Source organism: Dermacentor variabilis, chromosome 5 (genome assembly GCF_050947875.1).
Source record: "Dermacentor variabilis isolate Ectoservices chromosome 5, ASM5094787v1, whole genome shotgun sequence".
NCBI lineage: Eukaryota > Metazoa > Arthropoda > Arachnida > Ixodida > Ixodidae > Dermacentor > Dermacentor variabilis.
This window is the reverse complement of record NC_134572.1, coordinates 184,506,920-184,533,992: the sequence shown is the minus strand read 5'-3', so window position 1 is coordinate 184,533,992 and position 27,073 is coordinate 184,506,920. Positions and strand designations below refer to the sequence as shown.

At 48.3% G+C, this 27,073-nt stretch overlaps 1 protein-coding gene across 3 annotated transcripts in view; it reads left to right on the top strand.

Annotated features, from left to right (window-relative positions):
* The first annotated feature begins 5,000 nt into the window (after positions 1-5,000).
* The window catches only part of LOC142583379 (uncharacterized), a 179,551-nt gene continuing 157,478 nt past the window's right edge, over positions 5,001-27,073 (top strand). For 2 of the 3 annotated variants that reach the window (XM_075693812.1, XM_075693810.1), the window contains exon 1: positions 5,002-5,221. The gene's annotated coding sequence lies outside the window, so the exon portion shown is untranslated. Of the gene's footprint in view, positions 5,222-27,073 lie in introns of all 3 variants that reach the window. The other variant, XM_075693813.1, reaches the window with a different exon arrangement.

Sequence of the window (27,073 nt, the reverse complement as noted above, 5' to 3'; positions counted from 1 at the left end):
AAGTAAGCATAATGAAACGTTAGCCTACGACGCAAGTACGCGTTCTGATTAGTGACCACAAGGCTAGCGCGCTTGTGATTACGTACTTGTGAAGTTGACCAGACTGTTCAGTGGCACCAATACGTGCGATAAGTACGCCACTGCGCTAGGGTGAGAACAGGCTGTTCGCGAAATTAGGACACTTAAGTATGTTCGGCTGTTTTCATTTTTTGTTTGCAACGACAACGACCCTTTGTTTTGCTACAACAATGGCACTCTGGTCTTGTCGGCATCCGCGGGGAGAAATGTATAGCGGTTCGGAAAGGTGGTTGGAACTGCTTTGTCAAAATTGGGGAAATATAAGATCAGGGTTCATTTTGACTCAGTAATAGCCTGGCGAGTCGGGGGCAAAGAGCTTGCGCTTACACATGGTGCAGCGCTGTGTTGTTTTGTTTGTTTGACGTACGTTCTCCAGGACCCAGGATCCCGAAGTTCGTCAAACGAGGTTCGACACCAGTACCCTGCAGGTTCTTTCAGCGTTCCTCATGGCCAGCGGATTGAGTTCACCGGCCATTCTGAACTTCCGGGGCGAGGACGAGCTGTTAGATACGGGACCGTTTCCTGAGCCTACTTCGAGTTCACCAGACCACATTGAATCGCGCCACAGATAATTAAGAAGCGCAGAAGCACGGATACCACATTCCAGAGGGGCGGCACGTGCAAACAAGTTGGCGGCCCCCACCTCGTGTGCTGGAGGTGGAGCTATTCACTGCTTGACTCTTCCCGAAAGTGAAGCGAGAGCCTGGCAGCGTCGCCCCCATCCGCCTATTGTGACGGCGCATTGCAAGTCGGCAAGGCAAGACCGCAGGGAGAAGTAAGCCCTTGGACAATTGGGGACCAAGCACCGACTCTCTTCGCCGAGTGTGACACAATCGCACGGGCGCCTACCATTGGCCGAAAATGACGACACCTGAGCGGGCTCGCCGATTGGCCGAAAATGGCGTCACCTGAGCGGGCTCGCCCATTGGCCGAACGTGACGTGTCTTCGAGACACTGAAGGGCTTAAAAGACACAGACCGAGAGCATTCCTTGATTCATCTCTTTCGAGCTTCTTGCCACGGGCCGCAGCGTCCGAGTTGCTGCCGGCCTGTAATGACATTTAAGACTGTTAATTGGCTCTCACTGTAAATTATGTAAATAAACCTACCAAGTTTTCATCCCAAAGTCCTCCTCAACTCTTGCACCGTGCGATTGTGTCACACCCGGCGAAGAGAGCCGCTGCTTGGTGCAATTGTCCGAGGGCTTACTTCTTCCTACGGTCTTGCCTTGCTGGCTTGCAATTCGCCGTCACAATAGGCGGATGGGGGCGACGCTGCCAGGCTCTCGCTTCACTTTCGGGAAGAGTCAAGCAGTGAATAGCTCCACCTGCAGCACACGAGGTGGGGGCCGCCAACTTGTTTGCACGTGCCGCGCCTCTGAAATGTGGTATCATGCTTCTGCGCTTCTTAATTAGCTGTGGCGCGATTCGATGTGGTCTGGTGAACTCTAAGTAGGCTCAGGAAACGGTCCCGTATCTAACAACGCTCAGATCAGTCTAATTATCATTACAACAGCTTTTTTGTCTTGTCACAAAATGTGATAAAAACTGCGCAGCTTTCGAGCTGTACTTTGCACCCACAATTAATCAACAGACCCATATACAGTACACCATTAGTGAAAATTTCTCTCATTATTAGAAGTACTTGTGCAAGGAATTCCTATGGTGTTATGCCCGGGAAAGCACTCAGTAGACAGTATTAACTGTGTGTGCCAAAAATTGCTAAAGCTGTAAGAACCTGTTTTTGTGACAGCGGAGTTCTGTTTAGGAATGCATTTACTTTTCTCCACAGATAGAACACGCTGTATTATTTATTTATTTATTTATTTATTTAGATCGCCTGCAGGGTTTGCACATTACAGAAGGGAAGGGCATATTACAAAAGAAACATTGGAAAGGTACTATTTAAACAAGAACAAAAATACGAAAGTCAATACAACTGTACATTACAGAGCTGGAACAAAACCAATTAAAAAAACAAACATATCAGTAAAAATGCAGGAGATTGAGTAAAAATTTAATCGAGTAATCAAATAAATGCACGGAGCTCAAAGCAGAGAGTTGCAAATGAATGCACTCCATAACCAGAGAAAGTTGTGCGTATGGTCCTAGTGGTAACAACTTCTGGAAAGTGATTCCATTTGGTGGTAGTCCTGGGTAAAAAATGAATGTGAACAGGTGGCAGTGCCACTATGAGCTAGAGAGACCAACTTGTTGCTGGTGTGCTCAATTCTAGGTATGAAAAGATGGAATTCAACAAACTTCTCACGAAGATGACTGTTGTGTGATATTAAAGATACAAAACCAGCATAATGGAGACAAGGGAAGAGGCAAAGAAGGTCAACAGAATAAACTTTGGACTTGTATGATGCCATATGTGTGTGTATCTTTATTAGCATACATGCCTATGAACTCTCCCAATATCTAGTCCAAAAAGCAACACAAAACACTAAGCCCGATTGTGTTTTTCAATGGGACCCGATTGTTTCCTATTGGACATCACTGGAAGTCTAACTGGTTCCAGTTGGACATCACTGGGGCTTGATATGACAATTTGACCTAATTGGGAGTCGCAGGATGAGGAATCCTGTGAAATAAAAAAATAAGCTATGATAAAAATTGCTTAATTATAATGTGAGTCTTCAGATATCATCTTTCCATATTGTATTGATCGATGAAAAGACACATTTAGCTTTTCGTGAAGTTAAAAAATCGGCCCTTAGGAGGAAGCTTTAGCTCGGGTGCTCTTATCTAAATACATGTAAAGGGAGAATTCGTTTTTCTCCGCAACTGCTGCACCAAATTTGACGAGGTTTGTTGCGTTTAAAAGAAAAACTTAAAATCTACGGACTTATGGTTTCGAATTTGTATTTAGGTCGTCAATTTTTTATTCAAAATTGGCAGAAATCGCAAAATTGCAGAACGAAGCTATCAAGTTTACAACTCCGTAACTCGGCAATGAAAGATGATATCACGATTCTGGGAACTGCATCTAATAGTACATCTAAAGTGGACGAAATTGATATGTTACGCATGAATCTAAAAGAATTTGGTAATATGAATATGCAGCTTTTGTAGACCCCTAGCTTGTACACAACGTAACGAATTCACGTAAGCTGTGAATTGACATATAGAAATTGTCCGCTTTGAATGATCTAATGGATGCCGTTTACAGAACCGCGATATCTATTTTTGATGCAGAGCTACTAATTTGTAAACTTTCCGCTTCTATTTCTTTTTAAACTTTCGAATTTTCGAAAATATTTTTTTTTAATTCAGACGCTAAATCGAAATTCCGCCTCCAACAGTCACTAGAATTTAACGTTCTCTCTCAAATGCAACAAATATCATTAAAATCGGTCCAGGGCTTATCTCAGAAGAACGTTTTTGCGTTTTACATGTTTTTGAATAGGCCGGGTCGGAGTTGGGCCCGAGCTACAGCTTCCTCTTAAGCATTACCAATTTCTCTCGAACCAGTGCCACCACTTGGCGAGCCAAATTTTACTTGCATACATAGCACCTGACATCTACCTCTCATAGTACAGTGGTGACTGGTGGGTACGTCAAGATAATTACCATTGTGGGTTCCTGCATGAGAGCTTCTCTAAAGGAGTTTCAAGTATATATCCGTGTCATATCAAGGTAAAGACCCATGTTTTTCTTGGTTTTTCTTGTTGTTCGTATTGGTCTCAACAAGTCCAACTGAGATACTAATTAGGTCCAGTTGATCCAGATGGGTCGAAATGTGTTGGAAAAGCCAGTACGTGTAATTACAAACCCACTGCACCGTTTTTTTTTTTTTTTGCTGGGAAATGCGCATTATATAAAATGGTTCTCATGATAATAAATTTTGTGAGAAAGACTACCTCATGCCAAGCAGCAAGTTGTGGAAGGTTAACGTTTGTCCTCCATCATGGCTGTGCGGTGGAGGGAAGATGGCATGATTCATAAGATGAGGCTAGATGACATAAATATGGTTTTGTGCAGCTTCTGTAGTTTGTTTATTTGGCATGATTTTGCAATGCCTCTGTAGTTTTCTTATTAGTGTCGCCGGTGTCCAATATGTATAGTGCATATTCAAGTGACGAACGTATAAAGCTTTTTGTGGTGCCAGGTACAGGTTTCTTGGATGGTACCTTGGCTTGTGGTATAGCTTTAGTGATGACGTACTTCACGACGGTGGTTCCAGAACATGCTGATACAGACATGCACACCGATCGAGATACAGCATTTCTAGAAATAAAACTGGTTTGCTGGTGTTATTTTTTCAAACAGGAAGGTGATCGATCTGTATCTCCACGTAAGATATGTGTCAGAAAGCATCTTTATTCGGTTGCCCTCGTAAGTTGCGCAACTATAACAAGAAAATATGGCAAAGAAATTAAAAGTCTGATATTTAGTCAATTTGGCAATATAAATCGCGATTAAGCGATTAAAAAAGAACGCACATAACGTCTGGCTATTGGGGAAGATTGTGACACTAATATATTGTTGAACAAGTGGCCAGATTTTTTTGCACTTTCTTTTGCAAATAATGGAAGTCAGAAATTTTGTAATGCAGGACGCTAAACGGCATAGTAAGTCACAGACAAATGAGCGCTAGTCTTTTTTTTTTCTTTTTATATATGAAAAGATAGCAAAGAAGCGGAACGGTCGCAACCATCGCCGCGTCACAAGGGACGAGCGTTCCCTACTTAAATGACACCGGCGGAAATAGCGCCAGGTTATGCGCCGTCTGCGCACGCGCAATTCACTGCTTGTGCAAGCATCCCCGGCTGTTTTTGCGTACTCGTTAAAATGCGGGAAAACTGCCGCTCGTTGACGCGATCGGGCGCGTCGGAACCGCGTGCGCGCGCGGACGGAGTTGTGAAATCGAAACAGCACCGCTCTGGAAGTTCGCCGCCGGGTTCGAGGCTACCGGCTGCTCGACCAGTCACGCCGACTGGCGTCAGCCGTCGGCACGAAACATGGAAATTTTGTGAGTGGGAGTGGGCTGGCACGGTGGTCGGCAAGTGTTTTCGGCCGCGAAACCAACTTGACCACGATGGAAGAACAGCTCCCACTCGCGTGAAAAGCCAACGGAAAACCTTCACGTGCCGTCCGAATGTCCAGAGGCGTCAGGAGACCAGCGCGTCGCCGTGTTCGGTGAGTTAATCGGACCTTGCATATTCATCGCGGCGTGCATGTGCGGCGGCACGCACGCGCGTTGTCGTCGGCTGGTCCACACGAAGTGCACACCGGGCCGAATTCGCGCGTGGTTACGAACGCGGCTAGCGCGACGTCCACTTGCCGCCGGTGGCAGTCGCGGTGCCAGGTAGCTCGTAATGGCTACGGCGACGGTTCGATTTCTTCCCAGCCTGCGGCAAGGTTTTGCTTGCGCCAGAAAGGGGCATTCGATGCCGCTCGGCAACCGCTGTGTCGCTAGCACAGGCAGGCGCCTTGCGTTCCCGGCTGGCGCGGCTCGCATCCGAATCAACCGCGTCCGTTACTCGTTGCCCCCAGAACGAAGCAATTTGTCAATGATTTCTGCTGCCCGGTGAAGTTATTTCGAGCCAAACATGTCTGTCGTGGTAACGTGGTCGTGGCTGCCTGGCAGCGTTGTTGGCCGTTATGTGCTCCGCGATCTCGGCCAGCCTTCTGCTTGTCGCTACATATGGAACAAGGCGTCTGCACTTCAAGTGCGAAGTTTTCTGGCAGCCAGTAGTCGCGAATTGAGCTGCAGCAATCGCCAGCTTCGTTTTATGTGCGTGTCGCGGACAGCGAACGTAGTCCGTCACCTCACCGCCTGTGTCACCGCTGTGTGTGAATTTTGCGAACGCCGCGATTAGGCTGTATGCTTATGTGGGATCCCCAGATAAAGCAGAGCGAGACGCCGATAGGGCTCTGCCGAGGTGATATTACGCGACCGCGCGCACTGCCGCCGCCTTTGGGCCCGAGCCAAGCGGCGCCGTGGAAGAGCTCTCTCGTCAGGCAAATTGTGCAACCCCTGGCGACGGCACGATCTCGGGGGGGGGGGGGGGGGGGGGGGGCTGTATTCCCGGCCGCGCTCGCTCGCAGCAGGGTGCAGTCATTGCGAGATCATTGATAACACGCGCTACTTCACGCTCAGGCGTGATTGCATGAGCCCGCCGTCGTGCCTCGTGAAAGGGCTTGCCGCTGGGCATGGGAAGAACGAGCCTCGCGTACAACGGGAGTGCGTGCGCCCCTCCTGATTCGTTGCGTAGCCTCCGTTGGCACGTGCGTCTGATTGTTATTTAGAAAGCATGCCGACAGCACGTTTCTTTTTCGCGGTACTGGAAAATGTCCATACGTTTGCTTTCGGAATTCCAACCGACGTCAGTGACTATGTATTCAAGTTTAGCGCAAATGTGCAGGAAGCGGAAATAGCCGAAACTTCCAATTGTGCCATCTTTTGGACGACTGCGTCTGGTTCAACGCGTGCCATCTGGTGCACGGCGTCTACTTTGGTACGCTCGTCTGTTGACGGACACAAATTCGTCGAATTAAGTGAACGTTTAGGAGCACGGAAAACATTCGACATAAAAGGTCATAAAGGCGTAGGGGGAAGGAAGTCGTGCGAGGTGTTTGGAATGGTGCTTTGTGAGCAATAGGAACGAAACCATACCTCGCTGTAACGAACATTGACATAACGAATTGTTGGCTGCGATCGATCGGCGGGCGATTCAACCGTGAAGGTTGTATATTAAGGGCTTCAGTAAAAACGTTTATCCAGAATAGAACGTGCGTCCAGATTCAAAATAACTGAATATACATCGACATATCTAAATAAAAACGCTAAAATCCATCAATGCATCTGACGAGCTTCCGTTAGGACGAGTAAAAATATGTCGCTAAGTATGTGCTCAAAACACGAGCCGTGCAGACATCTTGCTTATGAGCAAAAACGCCATCGTTCCATTCTGAATATGTTAAGATGAAAGCGAAGCAAATCTAAAGAAATCTTGGACGAATAGCCCAGCTTAGTTGTAAAACGCAACTGTACCAATGTAATCAATGCACTGTACCACGCAAGTTAATAATTTATTGAGGCAAGGAGCAATACAAGTCATTTATGTCAAAAGTACACGCAGAAAGACTTGCCAGAATTTTCTTTAAGGAAATATACGACTTCCTGTGATCTTTTCACCAAAAAACGGTTCGTCAACCTTCAGAACTCTTTTGAGTTTTTCTTGCAAGAAGAGTGCAATCGCATTTTGCCATTTCCAGATTTCAGGTGCCGGGTCCGGATCAGGCGTGGCGCTAGTGTGTGCACGGTGTACAAGTTTTTTTTTTTTATGAATTGAAGTTAGCGCATTGTGTTGTCAACGTGTGTCCCTTTCTGTCCTCGTCCCTGGCGCTAAAATTTCTATCGAGCTCACGTGTAAGGTTAAATGTGGAGGTTTGAGGTCAGTTTTGATTGCTTTCCACCATACGCTCTTGCAACAAAATTAATGGAATGCCAACTATAGACAAGTCAGCCACCCTTGTTTGACCGTGACGTAGTTGGGTAAACAAGCGAGCGTGTCTTCGACACGGCTACCGTTTGCAGTACAGAGCAACGGCGGCGCTTCGTTGTTTCGCCTCCTGGCGCATAGCCGCCGTCTACGTGTGCTGAATCGCGGGAAATGCGACGCGCCGTTGTGGTATTCGTGTAACCGTGGTTACAAAAAAAGATATCACTCAATGCCGGCAGGCGCTGAATGTAATATTTTTATATATGCCGGTTTTCTCTTCGGTGTTAGGCAGCAGCGAGGCGCATACCATATCCATGTGATATTGACATTATGGCATAGCTTTAGCAGTTGCTCACGAACGGTGGGCAGTGGCTATTCGTTTTGTAACACTCGCATTTACCCTTTACCAAAGGGCCAACTTCTGGGAAAAATCAAGTTTTAAAGAGCCGATATTCATCGATTCTGTTAGGGGTGCAAAAATGGGGAATTATTGGGTTTTACCCGAATGCGAAGGGCCCTACGTATACGTTGCTGGATTCCTTGGAACGCGCACCGAATAACGCTGAGCTAAAGTACAGGCGCCGACAAATGTGGTATACTCCACGCAGCGGGAGCCGGAGCAACGGCACACGGCATCGCAACGCCATTTACAGGCGATGGCATCTGGCAGCGAGATAGCCAATGGGTGCGCTTTATTATGGGCAGACATGATCCCAAATGCTGCCTGTAGATGGCGTTGCGATGCAGTTTGCCGTATAGTTACTGTATATGCTACCAAAGGTAGTATATGCTGCCAAAGGTAGTATATGCTACCAAAGGTAGCATATCCCTATTGCAAAAACCAGCGCCACTGGGACCCAGTGCGCCGGATTATGGGCCCAGTGCAGCGCGCTGGACGCTGGGGCGCTGGGAAGGCGCGGCGTACTGGGAGCCACTGGCTACTCGTGCGAAAAACAGCTCTAGCGCGTTAAATATGCGGTGCCTGGACACCGTATATATTTTTTTGAATACAGAAAGCAAGGAAGAGCGCTTTAATGCAATAAAAAAAAAGAAAAGAAAACGTAAAAATAAGACCGCTCTGACAAGGATTCGAACTACCCACCTACACATCCCATGCCCGGCACTTTACCACTACGCCACGCCAGCAGACGGAAATTTGCGGATAATTTGCCATGTCAAAGCCGAGAAGCAGTTTGTTTCGCAGAGCTACGACTCGTACAGCCATGGTTGATGCGCTATCGCCCAGCAACTAAAACTCACGCCTGTACCAGCAAGAAAAAGTTGCTGTCCGTATTCAGCAGTATGCTTGAAAGTGTCACACCATCGATTTGCACTTGCGATTGCTGTTTTAACTTCGAGAAAAAGTCCTAAATGAACCGCCGACCCGGGATGGTGTATGGCCTGTTACTGCCGATTTCGATAGCCATTTCTTGTTTTTCACGTAAAGGATATGCACCGTTTCCTTAGTGCAGTGATGCCTTTCAGTCAAGACGCCTGGCTAGTCATCAATCTTCGTCAGAGAAGCGCGGGCTAGTGCTGGGAGCCTTCGGCGATAGCACACATACCTGTGTTTATGACGCGTCACATCTGCGGTCATCGCTTCTTATGCTGGCACTGTAGACATGAAAAAAATGTTTATTTAAGAACATCGATGCGAAAGCTGACATACAGAGTGATTTATCCTTGTTAGATTTCTTGATTCCTGCGCCTAGACACGCCCAGAGGACGGACTCGGCGGATACGCTAGGCCTAAGCTTCGGTGGGGACATAGCCTCCTCTATTTTTCTGTGCCTGCTCAAAGGCTGCTGAAGCGCCGTCTGAAGGCAACGCCCCTTTGCTGAATTTTTCCGCGGGGCGGCGCTGCCAGCCCTGGGGAAGGAAGGGGACGCGTTGGGTCGCGTTGGGAACGGTCGTGGCTCGCGGACGCTCCTGTGGACGAGGCTTCAGCGACTTCGTTCGTAGCTAAGTACTCTTTTATCTTTATTAGCTAGTGTTTTGAAGTGTTTTCTTTTGCATGGAGTAGGGGCGCAAATTTTGAATTTTTGGTAGGAGTAGGAAACGTACCGGCTTTGTCTAGGTCTGGCGGCTCCCCCGTTAGGCCTAGGGGGTAGTTCTTTCAGCTAGCTCTTCGGATTCTCACATGGAGTAGGGAGTGATAATTCTTTGTTTTTGTTTGGGATAGCGGTCGAGGTCGGGTTTGCGTGAGTGATTTGGCGAACTTGCTCGTTGGGCCTAGGGACGTAGGCCTAGCGATGAACTCGAAAAACATGAAGGCCGCGGGGGACGGGGAGCAAGTGCAGTGCGACGAGTGCCTGCGCTGGTGCTTCCTCGACGAGACTAAATTTCAGAATTTAGCAGACGCGGTGGGGTCTAGCTTCACGTGCAGGTCGTGCGAGCGCGTCAGGGAAGCCGTCCAAAAACTGGAAGAGAATTGGGCGGCTAAGTTTGAAGAGCTTAAGGCAAACCTGAGGGAGGAGCAGGAGAAGCGGATAGAACTGCAGGCGAAGGTTGAAAATTTCGTCAAGGTGGAGGCGGCCCAGGCCGCGCAGTTGGTGAGGACTGTGGCCGAGCTTGGGGAGGCGAAAGAAAGGAGCGCCGAACTGCAAAGGCGGCTCGACGCTCTTGAGACTCGGGCAGCGGATAATGTCGGGTCAGGACACCAAAGCGAGGGCGAAGTGGGAGGCAGGGAGCCAAAGCAAGCGGTCGCCAGCTCGCCGCCGGTGAATCGGCGTAGCTATAGCGAAGCAGCGCAACACGCCCCGAGTGAGGCGACGCTGCAGCCACAGGAAGCCGGGAAGCAGGGAGAGGTAGGAGAGAGTCAAAGGGTGATTATCGCTGGCGACTCAAACATGGCTGGGTGCTCAAAAGCAATTGTAGAGAGGGTGAAAGGCGACAAAAGAGTGGCGGTAGGGACATTTCCAGGACAGACACTGGGTTCTGTCATGGAGCGAGCAAAAGAAAAGCTCACGGAAAATGCCCACGTGCGCAACCTTGTCGTAGTAGCAGGTGGGCTAAATGACGTCCTGAAAGGGAAAGGGCCAGGACTAGCCCAGCGCTTGGCGAAGGGGGTGGACGACTTGCGCGAGCTATCCCCTCAGGTGCAGATCGTGGTGTGCACGGTGCCGGAGGTGCCTGTGCGTGACAGTCACGTACAAAGAGCCGTAATGGCTGCCAATGAGGCAATATGGAAAATGAGCCGAGAGAAAGGCTTCGAGGTTGTCGAAGTAAACAGGGAAGTGAGAAGTCGTGGTGGTTTTAAACGAGATGGGATCCACTTCAATTACAGGCTAGCACGAGAAGTGGGCTGGCGACTTGGGGGTCGCGCTGTTGCTTTTTTAGGGGGCCCGCGGGCGCTCAGGAGGTCAGAGTAGGTAGTAATAAAGAAGGTCCCCTAGGGGAACATCAGAAGAGCATTGCCGTCGATAACAGAAAAAGGAGGAAAGCAAGAACAAGAGCTCGCCATGCAATAGGCTACATAAACATGCAGGGCGGCAGAAGAAAGGAAAAGTGGGCAGAGATTGAGGAGCAGTTACATAGAGAACAAATAGGGGTGTATGCGGTTACAGAAACGCACCTTAGAGACTCAGAAGAGCCGCCAGTTATTGAGAATTATGTATGGGAAGGGTGCAACAGAACTAAGTCGGAAAGAAAGGGAGGGGGAGTCGGAATGCTCATCCATCAGGGAGCCAAATGGAAGAGAGTAAATTCACAATGTCAAGAGCATCTTTGGTTAGCAGGTACAATGAGTGGGAAAGAAACTTGGCTTGGAGTTACGTATTTGTGGACCGGAATAAATTGCACAGAGAAGAATAAAGAGTTAGTGGAATGCATAAGCGCTGATATTAGGGGTTTCGGGAATGGTGCTGAGATAATCCTATTAGGTGACATGAATGCCCACATACAGGATTTAGATGGCTATACCGACAATAACGGGAAGTCAATGCTAGACCTTTGCGAGCAACATAACCTCGTGATCGTGAATACAGGGCTTAAGTGTGAAGGACAGATCACGTGGGAAGTGGGAAACCGGAAATCGACCATTGATTACTGTCTGATGACAGAAGGAATTCATGATAAGTTGAGAGAAATGGTCATCGATGAGGAAGGGTTTAGCAGCATAGGGAGTGACCATAAACGCATCATTTTGAAAATGGGATATGTAGTTGGGAAAGAGAGCAACGAAAGCAAAATGGCCAGTCCAAATTTGAACGCTGAACAAATAGCGAATATAGTCACTAGAGTGGAGGAAGAAATTGGCAAGTCGCCAAGTAAGGGGTGGGAATATGGTGAGCTTCTAAGTGTAGTAACGACAGAATTACGGAAAGAGAAACAACATGTTCATTGGAAAGGAAAAAAGAAACCGAAAAGCTGGTGGAACAAGGAGATACGAGAAGCGATCGCCGAACGACAGAAAGCATCTCGAGAGCACAGGCAGGCACAGAAGGCGCAGTTGCCACAGGATGAAGTAACCAGTAAATGGGAAATATACCGGGAGAAAAAGTCTATGGTTCAAATACTGGTACAAGCAAAATTAAAAGGTGAAAGCGAAAGTTGGTTGTCAGAAATACGTGAGAAAAAGAAGGCCGCACCTAGAATATTTTGGAATCACATAAAATCATTAGGCAGGAAGTCAACAACAATACAACAACATATCCTAGATGAAGATGAAAACAGACTGGAAGGAGAAGCAGCAATAAATTACATCCAAAAAGTAACAGCCGAATCTTTCAAAGGCAAGGACGAGGTTGTATTTGAAGAAAAAAAGAGCATGAAAGAGACCCAAGGGGGAAAGGAGCTAGTGCTTACAAATTTAAACTGGAAGAAAGCGGAAGAGAAAATTCCTAAGCGCACAGCCACAGGGCTAGACGAGGTTCCCGTTAGGCTGATAAATGAACTGGGACCAAAAAGTAAGGAAGCTCTCGTGAAAGCAGTTGAAAAAACTTTAAAAGATAGACGAATACCAGACAGTTGGCGACAAAGTAGAATGAATTTAATTTATAAAGGTAAGGGGGAGAAAGACAGAATTCACTCGTATAGACCGTTGACCATTACATCGGTAATATACAGGCTAGCAATGCAGGCAATCAAATTAAAGCTTCAAGCATGGGCAGAAAATAATGGCATTTTGGGAGAGCTTCAGAATGGCTTTAGAATAGGTAGGCGTTTGGATGATAACTTGTTTGTTCTTACTCAGTGTATTGAAATATCAAAAGCAGAAAGCAGACCGTTGTATGTGGCCTTTTTGGACATTACAGGAGCATACGACAACGTAGACCGCAGCATTTTGTGGGATATTCTGGAAGGGGAAGGCTTAGGTAACGATTGTATACAGCTTTTCAGAGAGATTTACCTAGAAAATACTGTTTGCGTTGAATGGGAAGGGAGGAGGAGCGCGGAGAAAGTTCATATCAACAAGGGACTGAGGCAGGGGTGCCCTTTATCTCCGCTGCTGTTTATGATGTACATGGTTAGGATGGAGAGGGCGCTAGAAGGAAGTAATATCGGGTTCAATCTATCATACAAACAGGCAGGTACAGTAATAGAGCAGCAACTCCCAGGTTTATTTTATGCGGACGACATTGTGTTGCTCGCAAACAAGCAAAGTGATTTGCAACGTCTGGCTAATATCTGTGGACAGGAAGCCAACAATTTAGGTTTGAAATTTAGTGTTAGAAAATCAGGTGTTATTGTATTCAATGATAACAGTGAACAGACAGTGGAGATACAGGGCCAAGAAATACCTCGGGTAACAGAATATAAATACCTTGGTATATGGATAAACGAAGGCAACGGATATATGGAAACACAGGAAAAAACCATAACAGTCAAGGGGAAGAGAAATGCAGCCATAATGAAGCACAGAGCGCTATGGGGATACAATAGGTACGAGGTCCTCCGAGGTATGTGGAAAGGGGTAATGGTTCCAGGACTTACTTTTGGAAATGCGGTTGTTTGCTTTAAATCAGGGGTACAATCAGGACTCGACGGGAACCAAAGGTCAGTGGGTCGCCTCGCATTGGGCGCTCACGGGAAGACTACAAATGAAGCTGTGCAAGGGGATATGGGCTGGACTAGTTTTGAAGTGAGGGAAGCTCGCAGTAAAATTGAGTATGAAGAACGGCTGAGGAATATGGAGGAAAGTAAATGGGCTGGGAGAGTGTTCAGGTATCTGTACAGGCAAAACATTGATTCACAGTGGAGGAAAAGAACTAGGAAGCTTACCAGCAAGTATGCGGCCTGTGGGGTGGGCAACACAGCAACAAAGAAGGTCAAGCGGAAAGTCAGAGAGGCTGAATTAATCTCATGGGTGGCGGCAATGGAAAAGAAACCTGCCATGAGTAACTACTTAAGGGGAAAAAACGAAATTAGGAAAGAAACCATTTATGATAACTCAAAGGGAAGCTCATTACTTTTCGAAGCGAGATCGGGATGCCTTAGAACACGCACCTATAAAGCGAGATATAAGAAGGAAGAAGAAGCATGTGCTTGCTGCGGTAAAGCTAGGGAAACGACGGAGCATATTTTATTAGAATGTGAAGACGTCTATCCAGCGGTCGATTTAGGCACCACTGGCCTCCTTGAAGCCCTTGGGTTCAGCGGGAGCAGTGGTAAAGCAAACAGGTCCGCAATAGACATCAGTAAGAGGCGATTGGAGGATTGGTGGAAGAAAAGTAGGGAAACGACAAAAGACGGAGACGTACAAAAGCACAGTTCGCAATAGGGTATCAGAAAATTTGGACGTGGTAGTTCATAGTGTCTTTTTTTTTGTTTCTCATTGATTAACCAAGGTAGGATATTAGGCAGCATAGTAGCAAGAGTTTGGTGGCGCAAGCCACCGCCCCGTTCCAAAGGGGACACTCATAACATCCATCCATCCAAGGCACGTGCGGGTGTGCGGGCTGCGGCGATCAGTCGGCGCATTGTTTGCGTTGTGTTTATGCAGCGTTTCGCGTGTGCCAAGAGCTATGGCATACTGCTGTGTGCCGGGATGCAAATCAGACGCGAAGCGGAAAGTGCCAGGAATTTCATTCCACGAAATTCCTAGTGACAACGACTTAAGAGTGAAGTGGCTGCAAGTGATATCCAGAAAGGACTGGGTGCCGAATACCACATCACGCTATTCGGTCGTTTGCAGCAAACATTTCCTCCCTGACGACTACAAGGAAGGATGCAAGACTAGGAAGCTTAAAAGAGGTGCGGCACCGAGCGTGTTTCCAGACTATCCAGAGTATATGCAACCACCTGCGAAGAAGTCCCGGAGCGATGCTGTTGTGAGAAAACGGGAGGCTGCCGTTTTCCATTCCGCGTCCCTTGTCCGTGCTACTGCAAGTTGCCTGCCTCGCGATGTCACTGCCGACTCTCCGCTACCAACTGCATCGTCCCCCGTGCTTGACTCCTCGAACATGGATGTTGCAAGTGGTGACGATCGGCTCCACGTCGAGCCCTGCTGCAGTTCGAAAAACGAAGCGACCCAGGTAGATGTTCGCAGCTCGATGTCTGTCGTGGAACGCCAGAAGTGGCGACGAAAAGAGCGTGACATGAAAACTCAAATAGAGCAACTCAAACGAACTGTAGACAAGTATAAGGAGGAGCTCAGGCGACTGAAAGAGGACTGCAATATCGCTGCGTTTGCTGGTGTTGTCAAAGCGGCGGGCGAGAAGCACTTGGGTGCAAGCATTCTCGTTGATCAAATCAAGAATTTCAGTAAGACCAGACCTACCTGGTCTGAGCTAGTAGTGCGCCACTGCATTATTCTTAGAAATCTATCAACCCGCGCCTATGAGCATATCCGCAAAGAAGGCATCCTGAAGCTGCCAAGCCGGTCAACCCTACAGAGATACCTAGGAGTAAACTCTGGCGAGGTAGGGTTCACCTCCCTTGTGAAACAACGTCTTCAGGCGGAGGTAAGCAACCTAAAAGCCGAGCAAGCTAAAGTGTGCTCCTTAGTTGTGGACGAGATGCGGATTCAACAGAGACTGCAGTACAACAAACAAAGAGACGCGTTTGTGGGAGAAGTTGATCTGGGAAATAGAGTTCAAGAAACAGCTACTGGTGAACCTGTTTTGGCCAACTCGCTTCTTTGTTTTGTGCTAACAGGGTTGTCAGTGCATGTTCGAATACCTGTTGGGTATTTTCTTACAAGGAATTGCACTGGACAGGATCTCTTTCCATTGATAAAGCTTGTGATAAAGGAAGTTGAAGTAATAGGCTTTAAGATTGTGCGCATTGTGTCTGACAACCACAAGATCAATGTCCTTGCATTTCAACTTCTGTGTGGTGGAAGCTTGAGCCATTGCACACAGCACCCTGAGGATCCAAAACGAAAATTGTTCCTCGCGTTCGACCAGTGCCACATTATAAAGAATGTGCGGTCCCAATTCCTTGCCAGGGACCTTGGAAAAGATGGTGAAGTGTCTTCCTCACACCTGAAAGAACTGTACCGGATGCAGCAAGACAGCATTGTTAAACCGGTTCGCTTTTTAACAAGGAAGCATGTTTTCCCATCTAATATAGAAAAAATGAACGTGTCAAGAGCTGTGCAGGTTTTATCCCCGCCGGTCACTGCTGCACTTAAGCTTCTGAAAGAACAAGCTGGACACACATGCGACATGAGTTTTGCTGCTGTGGGGCCTACAGTGGAGTTTATGGATATGATGCACAGTTGGTTCCTGCTGATGGATGTGAGCAATTGTGCACAGCACATTCATCAAAAACTGCCAGATAGCAGGCAGTATGACAGTGCTGAAGATGCACGTCTAAACTGGCTAATGACGTCGTTGTTAAGTTATCTTGAAAGCATGCGACGTCATTGCCAAGCAAAACAGTTCCTTAGCAAGGAAACTTATCAAGCTCTTGTTATGACAACAACATCAAATGTGGAGTGCGTCAAGCACCTCCTTGCTGTTGAAGGCTTCAAGTTCGTTCTGACAAGAAAATTCTCATCGGACCCAATTGAATCGTTCTTTGGATGGTTAAGGCGATCTGCTGGGAGCAACGATCAGACAGATGCTCGAGCAGTCCTCTCTGGTGTGGAGAAGGTCTTGAAGACTGGCTTAGTTTCAGCTTCGCTAAACAGCAATGTTGTTGACACTTCAAACCATTCACTTGGACCACTGAGTAGCGAGGCTGCAGTGACCCAGCATGTGGATTTCTTTCCACAAGAGATAAGAAGGCTTCTTGGTGATCTCCTCAAGAACCCAAAAAGCTTGCTGCCTACACCAGACACTGCGGCACTCTCCATGTTAGGAGGCTACTTGGCCCGTGTTGTGCAAGAGAAGTTGGACTGCAGCTCCTGCAGTGCTCTTCTCACACGACCTGCCTCATCTGCGCCCAGCGACAGCCTGATACGACATCAGGACAGGGGAGGGCTTTTTTATCCATCTGCCGAGTTCGTCTATGTGCTTTACACACTGCGAAAGTACATTGAAGTGATGCTAGAGAAAAGGAGGTTTCTGGCAAAGCCCCTTCAAGCTGCAGTCTCAACTGCTGTGGATGTCCTTGCAGAACATGGGGCATTAAAATGTGTACGTGCAGGCAGTGACCATCACAAAGAACTTTTGAAACTTGTTTGTGCAAAGTTCTTCAGACCAGTATTCACGAACTATGCCTTGTCTGTGACAGACAGGAGGGACATAGTCAAGCCACTTACATCCAAGCCGCTTTCTAGGAAGTTGCTGAAGCTGTGACATGTGTTTGCCCTTATGACTTTTCTTGCTTATGACAGTAAAGTTCTTGTATGTCGACTAGATGTGCCTTGCCTTTTGGTTCCGTTGCATCATTACCAGGCAAAAGTCGGTAGTAAACACACAGATAAGGAACGCTTTCAGAGTAGCCTGCAAAAAACATCTTCGGAACATGAGATGGTGTTCACAGGCAGATTCTTGTGCCATTGAGAAATACTCTCATATAATGTTTGTTAATGAGGTAACCTAAGGTTTCTAATGTTAGTGTGTTTTTATAGGGAACTAGCGAAATGACTAGCATCGCCAGTGATGAAGTCAACAAACTAAATGTTCACCTTGGAATCGCTGCTCACAATTTGCTTCGTAATCCAACTCCTCATTTAGGTATACAAATTCCGTCGCGATCCTTCATGTCCCAACTGCCCTGCCCTTTATGCCAACTGCCCTGTTGCTCTTTAATGGGGTTTCTTTCACACCTCCTCCCATACTGGCTGGACTGGCTTGGAGCTGAAAGTGAACGGCGCCTGCTCGTGCAGCAGGCCATCGACTTCCTAGGTGCCTAATGTTTTGTGCCTGAATAAAGTATTATACTACTACTACTACTCATTTACGTACGCTTGTATATGTATGAAAACAATATATAGGTAGCCAACATCGTGACCATTTTCCCAAATTATCTATGTTCGGAGAAAAATGGAAGCTGCGCTGTAACAAAGCGCAACGTTCTCTACGCTACGTATTACTGCTGCGTCGTCTGCTCAACCCAGGGCTGCGGGCGCCACCTGGGAGCGGCTTCGCGTACTTGCGCGAACGGCGCTTGACAATGGCCCCAGCTGCCATTGACCAGGCACAAAAAAATAAAGGAGGCTATGGTGGGGAGCGATCTCGGCGCGGGTAGTTAAAATAGCAATCACAAGTGAAAATCGATGGTGTGGCACTTCCAAGCATACTGCTGAATACGGACAGCAACTTTTTATTTCTGGTACAGGCGTGAGTTTTAGTTGCTGGGCGATAGCGCATCCACCATGGCTGTACGAGACGTAGCTCTGCGAAACAAACTGCTTCTCGGCTTTGACATGGCAAATTATCCGCAAATTTCCGTCTGCTGGCGTGGCGTAGTGGTAAAGTGCCGGGCATGGGATGTGTAGGTGGGTAGTTCGAATTCTTGTCAGAGCGGTCTTATTTTTACGTTTTCTTTTCTTTTTTTTTATTGCATTAAAGCGCTCTTCCTTGCTTTCTGTATTCAAAAAAATATATACGGTGTCCAGGCACCGCATATTTAACGCGCTAGAGCTGTTTTTCGCACGAGTAGCCAGTGGCTCCCAGTACGCCGCGCCTTCCCAGCGCCTTCCCAGCGCCCCAGCGTCCAGCGCGCTGCACTGGGCCCATAATCCGGCGCACTGGGTCCCAGTGGCGCTGGTTTTTGCAATAGGGATACTACCTTTGGTATATGGAGTTACTGTATATGCTACCAAAGGTAGCATATACAGTAACTCTAGTTTGCCGTTGCTCCGGCTCCCGCTGCATGGGCTGCGTGGAGTATACCACTTTTGTCGGCGCCTGTACCTATATCGCCAATATCTCGGATCTTGTGGCAAGTGCTTGTATAAGCTGCGCAGGCTTTTCCAACTCGATGCGGAATCACGCGGGGAGTGTACACTGAACGCGACATAAACGTCAACATGGCAGTGCGTTGTAATACGTCATCAGCACAGCAACGAACGCGGCAAGGTCGTAACGTCGTGGGACGGTATACGCACGCCTGTCGCTTTTCTTGCGCGCATACGTGCCATCCCAAGGAAACCAGTCGAGACACTGATCGCGGAAGTGTTTCGCACAAATGCGACACGTATTGTATACTCTATTTGTCGAACCAGCTCTCTAGAATTTATCCGAAGTAGTAATTAGCGCGAATAAAAACACGGAAACAAGAAAGGCGGACAAGGACAAGCGCTACTCACAAATGTTTAATGGAAGGATAGTACATAAACATATCCTCTTTTCACGCATGCTTTCTTGTTTCCGTGTTTTTATTCATGCCAATAAGTCACTACTTCAAATATGGACGACCAACTAGCCCAACAGTCAACTCTTCTACAATTTATCCGTTCGTGTACGTCGGCGCAGCGCTGTAATTTAAGCATTGTCAAAACAATGGCACTTTGTAACACTAATGCCTTCCAGTTGGCATCACGCGAAAGAAAAGAAAAAAACTCACTTTCGACAACAGTTATAGTTGCTTTTACTAACAGAACATCCACATCTATCACGGGTCTCTGTCGCGCTACAGATATGTTAATATAAAGTTAGTAGGCAATGAGTTATCGAATAGAGCAGTTTATTTCTGCGTTTTTTTTTTTTTTTTTCAAGGCGTGTATGACACGGTTCCGCTTCCCTTTGGGCGAAACTCGCGCTGCAGGCGGCCATCAACTGCGCCCGTCGACAAGCCGATAACAAGAAGCCGGCGAGACGGAAGTAAATCTGTCCATGAGTCGGAAAGCTGCACTCGCTGAAATAACACACCTGTCATTCCGGGCCAGTTTGATACGTTGTCGCCCTCAACGCGAAAGTCTGAGGAGGATGGTCGTCATCTCCAGGGTCAGTGCGTCCGTTGACGTGGGGTGACATTGCATATTCGACAGAGCCTTGCTATCTCTAGAACTCCCTAATAGTTCTAGCATAGGATACCCGAGCCACACCAAAGCGTTTGGGGATGCAAGCTCCATTGGGGGGCCTGTGAGCTCTTGCGTTACATACTTCCGTGATCGCTTTGCATTCTTTTGTACGCCCGGCGGTTTGTGTCCCTCAACGTTTGGGTAACTTAATGTAAAACGCTAATACCTAAAACTCCCTGATAAGCAACAACTTTTAAGGGACACTAAAGAGAAACGCAAAATCAGCTTAGACTGCGAAACTATGCTCTTTAACAACTAAATATATGCCAATCTAACGCCCATCATGGAATCATTGTGAAGCGGGTAATGAAATGCTATAAATTTGCCCGTTTCATTCGGGCGTCTTCTCAAGAGCTAGTGGGCACGATCGATTGCGGCTTAATGGTTAGAGCATCTCGCTGCTGTGCTGGGGCACCGAGGTTTGATCCAAGAATCCATCACATAATTAAATTTTTGTTTAATTGTGAGCTATTCAGCAAGACAGCAGCCACGGTCAGGAAAGTCGGTTACGGTTCTCCAGCAAGGCTGTGCTTTAAAACTCCATTGTCATTAATTTCGCCAAGTGTACGTTGGTTACTGTAAGGGAAAGTGAAGGCTAAACTTCAATTTTTCGAATTTCGCGCCGGAGCCCTAGCACCGGCACTCAAGTGTGACGTCGTGGACTTCGATGTATCTTGTCGTATTTGGGCTGGGCCCCTGTGACACAGGAAAAGTTCTCAAAACTTGCCAAGTTCAGTCTTTGGCTCCTTTAGGCTATGTAGACCATATTTAGCGATGTAGCCTACACTGTAAAGCAATTAATACCCTATTTCAAGTGATAACTGACACATTTAAATCTCTCAACGGGAATGTTCTGCGTTTAGAAATAACCTTATCAAAAATGGAGTTCGCAACATTACGTGTAAATACCCTTAGCAACAGCAGATTTACACGAGTGTAAGTACAAAATCACACTGTTGAAGCAGCAATAACAATCTGATTTAACAAGGTTAAATAAACTAGCCTCTGTGAGTAAGCCACCTCTGGGCTGGTTATTTGCTAAGCCAACGAAAACAAGTATACTGTGCGAGTGTGCGGCCAAATTTGCATCTTAGCGCGAGCTCACTATAAGAATCGCCAATTTATGACACGGTTGTCATGTTTTTTATAGCACATAACAGCGCGCTCGTGGTAGCGAGCAGATGACTATTTTCGCGAGACGTAGCGAGGGCTGCCCGATCGGTATACCGCACGTGAGAGGGCACCTGTTTTACATGAATGCGCCAATGTCTGCCGACACTTGCGAACTATGTTGTGCAGCAACGTAGCCTTGGTAATTGAGCGTTATCTCGACGGAGATTCGCTGAAATAATTTTGTAATTCCATCATCAGCTTTACTGCATTTCCAAATAAAACAGCCCTGCACCCGTATAAGGCGTAACCTGCACCTTATAAAGGGGAAAGGCGTAACACCCTTGAACGTGTTTTAATGAAAGTATACAGTAAACCACCAGACGTTTGGTATGACATTCACCCTATATAGAACTGAGGTAATGGAAGGGAAACCCAACACTCCTTGACGATCGCATTTAGCTGTAAACGCATGTGTAATGGCGGCAGCGCCCGTCCTCGTGTATGCCACGCGAACAATGAGCCTCGACACGTGACCAGGAGGTGAGCTCTAGCGCCGGCTACCGGTGACGGGCACAAGGTTCTCGTGAACAACCGAGTGGAGACCACAACCGTGGGTTGCGAGCTTGCGTGCCAGCGTGCACGTCTCATTCGAACAGCCGCTACGCATGCATTGTGGTGTGCAAAAGGTGCCCGACGGCGCTGCTGTCCGTCTCCCTCTCGCCGGAAGCCAGCCGGCATTCGCGGCCCCGCATTTTGTACTCCGCCACGTGCGGTTCGCGTTCTTTCGCAATCCGCCTTTGTCTCCGCAGCGTCCACCGACACGCAAGCTCTTAGAAACCGTCTTCTCCGCGCTTCGCCAAGTGGCCGCTACTCTGAGATCCTCGGTGATGGTGTCGCTATCCGGAACGCATTTCTGCAGTTCCTAATATCGCGGACAACTTTCTGTGGCTATGAATGGAAAGCTATACGGGCGCGTGGCTGCTGCGCAAGTGTTACCGCGCCAAGTAGTCTGCCAGCGTTTGACAGCGCTTTTAGTTGCTCGGAACAGACGCTGAACCGACGCAGCTTCCACGTGCGACGGTTTCGCGTTTGTCCAGACGCGGAATGGAAAAGCCGCAAAACAAGTGAACTTTTACATTCAGTGGTGTGTTCTGTCTTAACTGTTGCTAACGAGGATCCTATGTTTTCTCTTGCTAAGCCTACGATAGCGTGGATTAAAACGCTGGACTTTTTCAGAAGCGCTCTCATTTGTGCACGCTTTGCCTGCTTCCGCTTCATAGCCACTGAAAGCTGTCCCCGAGCATAGTAAGTACAGCGGGGCGTGACATTTCTCGAGGCGCTCGACGTCTCTGCGCAGGCGCGAGTAAGAGCGGGTGCTAGAGAGAAAATCTGGGGACTTTTGCTCCTTGACCACGGTGTACGTCTTACACCGTGTCCTTGACTATCTGACGGAGGAGGTCTCTTTGCGCGTGTTGTTTGCGTAAGTGGAGTTCGCGCTCGGACGCTGGCTACCGGCGCGGTGAAGCGGGTGAAGCAGCGGGCACTGATGCACCATTTGGCGACCGCTGCGTCTAAAGGCTGACCGGGGTTGTTGAAGAAGTATGGGAGAGGCCTTTGCCCTGCAGTGGGCGTAACCAGGCTGATGATGATGATGATGAAAGGCACGTCGGAGAGACTTTCTCGCGCGTGCGGTGCTGGTGCTGAGTCAGTCATGCCGGATTATAACTTTGTTGCGCCTTACAGCACTATAGCTTAAAAAAAAAAAAAGATTTTTCCGATGGAGCATTAGGGGCTGTAGTAGACCCGGGCCTGCTTTACTGGAGAAGTATCTTCGCTCTTGGCAGGCTTTTCGTATGCTGGTGTCCGAGACTATTCAGGAGCATTTTTGAGTGGGCACCTTTGAGTGAATAAACGCACAGCGTCTTAACAACCACGGTTGAACGCGATTGCCTGATGTCACGCCGTGAGGATTATTGGCTTTGCGTCTCACCCACGTTAGGTTAGGGTTAGGTTAGCGTAAAAGGCTTTGGGTGACGCGGCATATTTCCACATGTAGCGGTTACGCCGTGCCGATTGTCTTTGCGTCTCGGCCACGTTATGAGTTAACGTTAGGTCGGTTTACGTTAGGTCAGGCTAGGTTAGCGTAAAACGCGTTAGGGTGGCTCGGCGTATTCTCGCAACGCTTGCGTCGTGAGGGTTATTGTCTTGCGTCTCGGCCTCGTTAGGTTAGGTTAGCGTAAAAGGCGTTAGGGGGGGGCGACGTATTCTCATAGCGGTTGCAGGGGCGTCGAGCGTCAACGGTGACCTTTCAGCCACTCGCGTCCAACCGCGGTTGCTAAGGCGCTCTGTTTTCTAAATTTTCAATATATGCGGACCGGCCTCTTCCACGGTCCCTATACTGCCCCCACGGAAACATCTGCGATGTTAGTTTCAACGTACATTGCCGTAAGACGCGAGAAAAGTATGATCCAGCTCGACTGACTTAGCACAAGCGTCGCAGGTGAGTGTCCGACACAAGGATCGCTAAATGGGGCGTCCGTACCTGCTGCTTCACCTGTTTCACCGCCCCGCAAGGCGAGCGTAAACTGGACCCCATTCCGCAATGGCGGCACGCCTGAAAACAAACGCATGCAACACGCGCAAAGAAAATTTTCTTCCGTAGTGCCCATAGGCAGCGTCCCCCACATTTTCACTCTCGCACCCGCTCTTACTTGAGCACGGGCACAAACGTCCGGCGCCTCAGGAAATGCCACACCCCGCTGTACTTACTAGCAATTGTAATGTCGCTTCCGGAACGGGCGGGCGCCACTGCTACACCATAGCTGTGGTATCGGAAAGTAAAAAAGCTCCGACACGAAAGAAAAATGCGAGAGTGTCACTGTCGATCGCACAGTGTGGCTCTTTCCCTTCCGCGCCCACTGGCCATCGTTAGCCCGCTATCGATGATTTGAGGCGTGGCTTTCGAGACCTTCCGCACCGCTCACGGACACACTGTGCTGTCGGACGTCAAGGAGGATAAATATATTTTAGTTTTCTAAGTAGTTCACTTTTTCCCCGCCAGGAGGGGATTTTTTAACGCGCGTAGGTTTAAAGGGGACGGAAGCGTTAACGGGTCAGCAGTCGAGATAAGCAAGAGGCGTTTAGAGTATTGATGGAAAAGAAGCAAGGAAGAAATTTACACGACCGGATCTCTTAGTCATAGCTAGCGGTACGAACTAGGTTTTGAAATAAAAAGGAAGGTTAATGAGATGTATACAAAAATGCTAGATAAAAAATCACCACCCAAGCACTCCGTACAGACGGTTAACCAGCGAAGCTGAAACGTGCGGCCCCGATGTTTATCACTGGGTTAATCCCGACGGTTCATTAAACGACGGCTTGCTAGGCTGCCGGATCCTCGGTACACAATTGCTGCTTGCGCTCTGCTGCACGAGCCTGTTTTTGTGCCCGGGCTGCAGCATCGGCACAGCATGGACGAGCTCGTTCCCGGTTCTGCTCGCGGCGTTGCTGATCGAAAGCTGCCTGCTCCTAAGGAGTACGTATGACGCGGGCCCACCCATTTCAGAGCCGGAGAGAAACTGCCGCGCGCGCTCTCGGCTGCGACGGAGAGCAACGACGTCACTACTGGCGCAGCTAATCGAATACGACCTAGTTAGCGCAAGGCATTTTCACTCCGTCCCATGACGTCATGTTACTTGGCCCGACTGCCATAGAATCTCCCGACTCCAGAGTGGGCAACAGATATTTTGACGTCACGGCTTTCATCACGCCAGCCTTGTCAATGGAAATTTCGGGCCAGGTAGCGTGACGTCATGGATCGGAGTAAACAGGCCTTGTGCTATCGAGGTGGTGCTGGCTAATCGCGCGCCTCTTTTTTTTTTCTTTTGCGCATGCGCACGGGGTTGCGCCGGAGAAGCTTTCGGCGTACAGCGACGGACAGACGGGCGAATCGGCTAGCCATATACAGCTTCGCTGTAAAAACATGTATAGCATACCTGAGTAAATCAAGCAGGGTAGGTGACTATGCGTCACCGCCCCGTTTCAAAGGGGATGCCACTAAATCATCATCATCCGAAGTTTTTGCGATTGTCAAAGTAGAACGTAGAAATGGCCGTCCGCTATCGATGGTTTGAAACTCCGCTTTCGAGACCTGCGCCGCTCACTAGAGTCACTGTATATGCTACCAGCTCCACCGCTCACGGACACTCTGTGCCATCGGACGTGAAGCAGGGCAACTACATTTTTGTTTTCTAAGCGGTTGGTTTTTTTTTCCCGCCTGGCGGTAATTTTTGAACGCGCTCGGAAGCTTCGCGATCGTCAAAGCGTGAAGCAAAAATGGCCGCCTCCGATAGCGGCGCGCTCGCTTCGATAGATTGCAGATCTCGCGATTCCGCCGCGTCTGCGACTGATTTTGTCGATGGACCAAGCAGCAGCGAGTCTGATGGCGCTGCGTGTGCGTCGGACTCTGAGAGCGGCGACGACGCAAGCCTGCCCGGAACGTCGGCGGCCGCAGCCCGGCACGCCCAAATGTAGTGCTTGCCGTTAAATTTTTGTCACCTGTTCAGTGAAAAATTTAGATTTTTTTCGGAGATAGTGCTTGGTAGATGGCAATACATTTTGTATCTCATCATTTCTGTCACTTTTATTCTTAGTAGTAGAAACGTGTCTTTACAAACTTTGTTCAATTTTATCTCACAATCTTGATTCTGGGAATTTATCTTTTTTTATGACATGCACCTCGTTAATAAAACTTTTATGTATGAAAAATGCATTCTTTTTTTTTTTCTTTACGTATTACATAAGTTGTGTTGAGTAGCTCCTTCAGAAAAAGATAATCTTGGCGTAACATACAAAAAGTAAACACAATATTTAGCCATGGTAGGAAAAAAAGTCCGGCCACCTCCTTTCCACAGCCGCCGCAAGCAGCTATTTTTTTATTTTTAAAAAGGAATTGCTAAAGGAAAGCCTGGCGCTGCGATCGGTCAGCTTCTATAGAAATGATGGTTAGTACATGAATTTGTCTAGTCTTCGTGCGTGTGGCTTCACAGACTCCAGCGTTCGCCCCCTCCGTGGTGTCGTTGACCGTGCGACCATTTTCTGAAATAACGCGCTAACATAGAGCTACATTATGACGGCTTGCTTTACGTGATCGCTCCCACAATACTCGCCTCGCGATTTGAGGTAATCGCGGATTAACGGTTTGCTCGACACACGGGACTCGAGAAAAGACATCGTGACAGGACAAGCAATTCTGGGTGACAGCCTTGACCGCAAGGGGAGGCACCTTCGATGTCGAGCAGGTTGCGCGAAGACATCCGCCGGTGTAACTTTTTCGGGTGGTTCATCCGTGTGCTGTTCGTTCAGTTGTGCCAAACGATATAGCCCAAAGCTGCACTTGTCTCGCGTGACCTTCGTAGCGCTGCTGGAGCGTGCTCAATGTGCCGCGCGTTAGTTTAGCCGAGCCAAGTTTCTCTCAAAACTCGATTTGGCGTTCATTTGGCGCGGAGAGCTCGCTTATTAGCGGAGCGAACGAATGGACCGGCAACGGTTCGCTGTCTGAATTTCGCGCCCGAGCCGCAGCGCCAATGCGGTCGGGTGAGATCGCGGGCTTCGACACGTTTTCGCGCATTCGGGCAGGGTTTATTGAAACATTTCTCGAAGTTCGCTGCAGTTGAGATGTTAGTTTCTTGAAAACGCACTACCCGCCGTGGTTGCTCAGTGGCTATGGTGTTGGGCTGCTGAGCACGAGGTCGCGGGATCGAATCCCGGCCACGGCGGCCGCATTTCGACGGGGGCGAAAACACCCGTGTGCTTAGATTTAGGTGCACGTTAAAGAACCTCAGGTGGTCGAAATTTCCGGAGTCCTCCACTACGGCGTGCCTCATAATCAGATAGTGGTTTTGGCACGTAAAACCCCATAATTAAATTTTTTTTTTGAGAACGCACTGTAGTCGTTTTTTATCGAGTGACTGTTAGCTATAGTCCCTAGCAGGCGGTGCTACGTGACGTCGCGAGGGACTACTGCTGTGGACGACATGCCCTTGTGTATATAGATCTTACGGATGTTGTGGC